The sequence below is a fragment of the Triturus cristatus genome, chromosome 10 (genome assembly GCF_964204655.1).
Source record: "Triturus cristatus chromosome 10, aTriCri1.1, whole genome shotgun sequence".
In the NCBI taxonomy this organism is placed as follows: Eukaryota; Metazoa; Chordata; class Amphibia; order Caudata; family Salamandridae; genus Triturus; species Triturus cristatus.
The window spans coordinates 580,070,652-580,078,283 of NC_140593.1; positions in this window are offsets into that span (position 1 = coordinate 580,070,652).

The following is a 7,632-nucleotide window of genomic DNA, read 5'->3' on the forward strand; positions in this document are numbered from 1 at the left end:
TATTCCCACTCCAGAGAGTGCAACAGTAGGGAAAGTGTTGGATAGCAGAGGGGATAAATGTACTATTCCCACTCCAATAAGTGCAACAGTAGGGAAAGTGTTGGGTAGCGTAGCAGTAAAAATTACTATTCACACTCCAGCAAGTGCAACAGTAGGGAAAATGTTGGATAGTGTAAGGGTAAAATTTACTATTCCCACTCCAGCAATTGCAACAGTAGGGAAAATGTTGGATAGCATATGGAATAAAATGTATTATTCCCACTCCACTTAACAATACATTAATACAAATTAATATCCAATTAATAATTTATTAATAATAAATCATTCACCACACTGAACATTATAAAATATTAAATACATAAATATGAATTAATAAAAATATTAATTATTTAAATATAATTAAATTACTTCCCACCCTATTCCCCTATAAACCCACAACCCGCTCCAAAAAATATAACACAATTAACATAATTAATTATTAACAATTAATAGCCAATTAATAATGAATTAATAAAAACATATTTATAAAAACTAATAAATAACAATTATTAATTACCTTATTATAATGAAAATACTTCCCACCCTACTCCCCTATAAACCCACAACCTGCTCTGAAAAACATAACTCAATTAACATAATTATCAATTAATTAATTCATAAAAATGAATAACCGATTAATAATGAATGAATAAAAAAATATTTATAAATACTAATAAATATCAATTATTAATTACCTTATTATAATTAAATTGCTTCCCACCCTATCCCCCTATAAACCCACAATCCGCTATGGAACTAAAATCCACAATTTAATTAACATAAAAAAATGTTCATACATACATTAAAAAGAGCAATACTCATACAAACAAATCAAATCACATACTTTTATTATACATACTAAAATACATCACACTAATATAAAAATCGATATTATAAACAACAATTGTTTACTAACGATATTACTGACTTCAATATTTAAAAAAACAATATTTCTAACCTTACTGTTGATATTCTGGACCATGCTATTCTTGCAGCCGATATCCTTGAATCACGATATTTGCAACTCGATATTATGGTAGGTCGATATTTGCAACTCAATAATCTGTCTGTGCACCCTAAGGAGACGCTCTATATGCTGTTGCTTCTTTCTTCTGAGTTTTTGTTGAAATGGTAATTCTATGTAGATAACTAGATAGTGATGTCAGAAAACAAAAATAAATTTCCCTTAATTATATAGTATTACATTACATATTTTAACTATTTAAACATTTAGTTTATATGAGGATATAGAGCTTGTGCAATCTTCAGACTAGATGTGTTCACTTTTAAGTACGTAGCACCCATCCTACTAACTACCGGTAGCCTATGTACTTGCTCAGTTATATGTATGGGTGAGTAAAAGGCTGCTTATACAGCTGCTCACACACACACTTATGCACCCATAGAGTTACTCACACACCCTCTCATTCACCCATAAACCTACTTACACAGGAGGAGCATACCCTATTTACTACTTACAGCCTACCTCAGGGGACAGTCATATGTTGTAGAAGAGTAGCTTAAAACTTGAAAAGGACTTTACAAGTTAGAAATTAATGTCTCACTTTTCTCACATATATGTCAATAACTGTTTGAGTCCCTATCAGGAGCTCGTATTCAATGAGTATGTAAGTTTGTTCATAAATGGCATTTTATCTTTGTGATGTCTACGGTCCTCTAAATGTCTCTGTAAAACACTGGGCAAAAGCATGTGAAACTGCCTTTATTATCACAACATACATATAGGTTGTGCCTGTATGTACGAATAAATCTTGAGATGCAATTTTAACTACCTCACAGGCTGTTTCAGTGTCAGTCTTCTTTTTTTTCAAGGATCTCAGATTTAAGTCTGGGTGTAAGAGTTTTGTCTGTCTGTGTGATTGAATCTGTGCCAGCTTCTTTAACTACCGCACTAGGTGTTTCAGTGTCTGTATGTTTTTCTACTCATGTATCTCGGATTTAAGTCAGCGGGTAGGCTGGATATATAATTGGGCATATAGGTTTCTATGAGTGCGTACAGCTTACTGAAACATCCAACTGCTTCTTTTACATTTTAAGCAAAAAACTCCCTGCGCTAAGGCCTAGCTACAGCCTACCTCACTGTCTAGTTACATATGGTTTACGAAAAATGTATACCTTGTGTAGCAGTTTTAAGTGATGCCAATAAACCTCCATGCACAGATAAATTCAAATTTATAATTCATATACAGCTATAGTGCATAATTTCCACTTTCAATAGTGAGTGTTTATTGATCTTTTATAACCGAATAAATAAGACTACAGCTCCCAGAATTCAAATAAAAACATTAGTTACAAGCAGCATTTTATATATACACATATAAAACTTTGACATGATCTTCTACAAGATTTCATATAGATTTAACCATAAGTGTGCAGTTATTTCTCCTACCACTTCCAGAATGCGGTAAAGCAATACAAGTGCAACATTGACCGCTATGGAAACACATTTTCTTTGTTTTTCTTTTTTTTTTTTATTGAAAACCATATACAATACAATATAATAAATCCAAATATACATCCTTTAAAATCCATCCATAGCGTTCAAAAGGGTAGTATATAACAACAATTGACCAATACATAGCAGATCTAAATGATAATAATTGGTAGCTAAGCAGGGAAATCTTAATAAAAACACCTAGGTGCCAATCACGATCCTGTAAAAACCGGGTACGAACCGTCGGACGGAGCAAATTCTCCGTCCGACGCGTACCCGGTCGTCAAAATGTACAAACATGGAATTACGATTCGCACGGAAACACCATTTCCGTACGAATCGTACAAAACCCCGACCGACGAAAATAAACATACAAATGCGATCCGGGAAAGCGCCGACGTGACGTCGGGACGCACGCAGCCTGCCATTCACGAACCAGGAATTACGATTCGCACCAACGTCATCCCGCACGGTGAATATTTTCCGGCTGCCCAAAACTGCCGGGAAGTCAGGACGACGCGAACAAGGAATACCTGTACGCGACGGACAGACATGGACCCGAACCTACGTGTCATCCCTGCCCTCATAGCAGTCGACCTCCTCTACAGGTTACGACGCAGATGCCGCAGAAGGTCAGAACAACTAAGGGAGGGTGGGAAAGGGGGGAAAAGGGGGGGAAAGGGGGGGGGCAGGACCAGGGGCAGGCCACAAAACCACCACCAATGTCACACAGCACACATGCCCTGGACATACCTGACCCCCATGCCCTGGTCACCACGAGGGTGTGGGGCGTGTCCAGCAAAGCCAGCGTCCGCCACAAAGGAAGTGCCTCACGACGCGAACCGGCAACACAACTATACAGGTACGTCCCGTACCCACGCCTTAAGAGCGTGGGTACGAGTCGTACCACGCCCACACCTATGTCACCCCAACAATGGCGTGACGGCTGTACCCACGTGGCAAAGGCCTGGGTACGGGTCGCACAAGCATCACATAGCGTGGTTACGGATATGTCCGTACCGTACCCCCACCACCGTATGCATGGAGCATACCCCCACCCCAACAGTGTAAGTACGACCCATACCCTCACCCGCGTATGTATGGAGCGTACCCCCACCCCAACAGTGTAAGTACGACCCGTACCCTCACCCGTGTACGTTTGGAGCGTACCCCCCACCCCAACAGTGTAATTACAACCCGTACCCTCACCCGCTTACGTATGGAGCGTACCCCCACCCCAACAGTGTAAGTACGACCCGTACCCTCACCCGCGTACGTATGGAGCGTACCCCCACCCCAACAGTGTAAGTACGACCCGTACCCTCACCCGCGTACGTATGGAGCGTACCCCCACCCCAACAGTGTAAGTACGACCCGTAGTACGACCCGTACCCTCACCCGCGTACGTATGGAGCATACCCCCACCCCAACAGTGTAAGTACGACCCGTACCCTCACCCGCGTACGTTTGGAGCGTACCCCCCCACCCCAACAGTGTAAGTACGACCCTTACCCTCACCCGCGCACGTATGGAGCATACCCCAACAGTGTAAGTACAACCCGTACCCACACCCACGTACGTATGGAGCGTACCCCCACCCCAACAGTGTAAGTACGACCCGTACCCTCACATGCGTACGTATGGAGCGTACCCCCACCCCAACAGTGTAAGTACGACCCGTAGTACGACCCGTACCCTCACCCGCGTACGTATGGAGCATACCCCCACCCCAACAGTGTAAGTACGACCCGTACCCTCACCCGCGTACGTTTGGAGCGTACCCCCCCACCCCAACAGTGTAAGTACGACCCTTACCCTCACCCGCGCACGTATGGAGCATACCCCAACAGTGTAAGTACAACCCGTACCCACACCCACGTACGTATGGAGCGTACCCCCACCCCAACAGTGTAAGTACGACCCGTACCCTCACATGCGTACGTATGGAGCGTACCCCCACCCCAACAGTGTAAGTACGACCCGTACCCTCACACACGTACGTATGGAGCGTTCCCCCCACCCCAACGGTGTAAGTACGACCCGTACCCTCACCCGCGTACGTTTGGAGCGTACCCCCCACCCCAACAGTGTAAGTACGACCCATACCCCACCCGCGTACGTATGGAGCGTACCTCCACCCCAACAGTGTAAGTATGACCCGTACCCTCACCCGCGTACGTATGGAGCGTACCTCCCACCCCAACAGTGTAAGTACGACCCGTACCCCCATGGAGCGAACCCACACACGTGTATGGACTAAGCGTACAAATTGTTAAATAGGAGGGGTGTGTGCCTATCACTCCCAGCAGTGCCCAGACACAGGAGGGGTGTGTGCCTATCACTCCCAGCAGTGCCCAGAGTCAGGAGGGGTGGGTGCCTATCACTCCCAGCAGTGCCCAGAGACAGGAGGGGTGGGTGCAGAGTCCTCCCAGCAGTGCCCAGAGACAGGAGGGGTGTGTGCAGAGTCCTCCCAGCAGTGCCCAGAGACAGGAGGGATGTGTGCAGAGTCCTCCCAGCAGTGCCCAGACACAGGAGGGGTGTGTGCAGAGTCCTCCCAGCAGTGCCCAGAGACAGGAGGGGTGTGTGCAGAGTCCTCCCAGCAGTGCCCAGAGACAGGAGGGGTGGGTGCAGAGTCCTCCCAGCAGTGCCCAGAGACAGGAGGGGTGGGTGCCTATCACTCCCAGCAGTGCCCAGACACAGGAGGGGTGTGTGCAGAGTCCTCCCAGCAGTGCCCAGACACAGGAGGGGTGGGAGTCTATCACTCCCAGCAGTGCCCAGAGACAGGAGGGGTGGGTGCAGAGTCCTCCCAGCAGTGCCCAGACACAGGAGGGGTGTGTGCAGAGTCCTCCCAGCAGTGCCCATACACAGGAGGGGTGGGTGCCTATCACTCCCAGCAGTGCCCAGAGTCAGGAGGGGTGTGTGCCTATCACTCCCAGCAGTGCCCAGAGTCAGGAGGGGTGTGTGCCTATCACTCCCAGCAGTGCCCAGAGTCAGGAGGGGTGTGTGCCTATCACTCCCAGCAGTGCCCAGACACAGGAGGGGTGTGTGCAGAGTCCTCCCAGCAGTGCCCAGACACAGGAGGGGTGTGTGCAGAGTCCTCCAAGCAGTGCCCAGACACAGGAGGGGTGTGTGCAGAGTCCTCCCAGCAGTGCCCAGACGCAGGAGGGGTGTGTGCAGAGTCCCCCCAGCAGTGCCCAGACACAGGAGGGGTGGGTGCCTATCACTCCCAGCAGTGCCCAGACGCAGGAGGGGTGGGTGCCTATCACTCCCAGCAGTGCCCAGAGAAAGGAGGGGTGTGTGCAGAGTCCTCCCAGCAGTGCCCAGAGACAGGAGGGGTGGGTGCCTATCACTCCCAGCAGTGCCCAGAGACAGGAGGCTTGTGTGCAGAGTCCTCCCAGCAGTGCCCAGACACAGGAGGTGTGTGTGCAGAGTCCTCCCAGCAGTGCCCAGAGACAGGAGGGGTGGGTGCAGAGTCCTCCCAGCAGTGCCCAGACACAGGAGGGGTGTGTGCATTGTCCTCCCAGCATTACCCAGACACAGGAGGGGTGGGTGCCTATCACTCCCAGCAGTGCCCAGAGTCAGGAGGGGTGTGTGCCTATCACTCCCAGCAGTGCCCAGAGTCAGGAGGGGTGTGTGCCTATCACTCCCAGCAGTGCCCAGACACAGGAGCGGTGTGTGCAGAGTCCTACCAGCAGTGCCCAGACACAGGTGGGATGTGTGCAGAGTCCTCCCAGCAGTGCCCAGACACAGGAGGGGTGTGTGCAGTGTCCTCCCAGCAGTGCCCAGACGCAGGAGGGGTATGTGCAGAGTCCCCCCAGCAGTGCCCAGACACAGGAGGGGTGGGTGCCTATCACTCCCAGCAGTGCCCAGACGCAGGAGGGGTGGGTGCCTATCACTCCCAGCAGTGCCCAGAGACAGGAGGGGTGTGTGCAGAGTCCTCCCAGCAGTGCCCAGAGACAGGAGGGGTGGGTGCCTATCACTCCCAGCAGTGCCCAGAGACAGGAGGGGTGTGTGCAGAGTCCTCCCAGCAGTGCCCAGACACAGGAGGGGTGTGTGCAGAGTCCTCCCAGCAGTGCCCAGACACAGGAGGGGTGTGTGCAGAGTCCTCCCAGCAGTGCCCAGACGCAGGAGGGGTGTGTGCAGAGTCCCCCCAGCAGTGCCCAGACACAGGAGGGGTGGGTGCCTATCACTCCTAATAGTGCCCAGACGCAGGAGGGGTGGGTGCCTATCACTCCCAGCAGTGCCCAGACACAGGAGGGGTGTGTGCCTAACACTTACAGCAGTTCCCATGTAACGCAAAGGGTGGAGTAGCCACAGATACCATGCCCACAAATTTCAGTCAGGTGCACAAAGACCCTGCAGTACATGTACCACATGTGTGCGAGGCTGGGAGTTTACGCAAGCATAGCGCAGAAAAGAAAACATGTACACATGAAGTCATGTCAATAGTCCACATACACAAGTACAATGACTATCAAGAATGCCACGAATGATGCAGGTGGAGACATCGCTCAGCATGCATGTGCAAAGTAGAAGGAGTCCGTCACACACCCAGCTAATGTACACACAGCTCTGCGCTAAATATTGGGCACACCCTGCAGGGAAGATGTCAGGGTACACAGAGGAAGGAATACACCTTTGGACAATTTCACCATGCAGCAACTGCTTACATGAACACAGAAACCTAGCTAACACCGTGTGATGGCACACAGATCCCAGGGTCCCCCCTATGACCAGCACACTACTACATTTCCCACACAACCAACACATGATCACCACCCAAAATCATGTAGCAGCCCCACCAATAGCAATATCAGAAAAGCAGTAGTGTTCAAAGGAAACAAAAATGGCTTTAATCAGCATGATCAAAAATTGTATGTTCGTATAAAGTTCAATATTTACAAAGCCCATAGGGCAGTCCAGAAGTCACAGCTGGATGGGGGACACAGTGGGATGTGTGTCCCCTAGCTTGCCTGCACAGTTACATTCCGTCGTCTTCCACAGGGGTGAGGGCATCATGTGGGGGGGAAGAAACAGGCACCGCAGGGACTGGAGGGTGAAGGGTAGGCGTCGTGGGTGCAGGGATGGAGGACTCCACCACAGGGGGTGGGGCAGGGCCAAAGGTGGAGGCCAGGAGC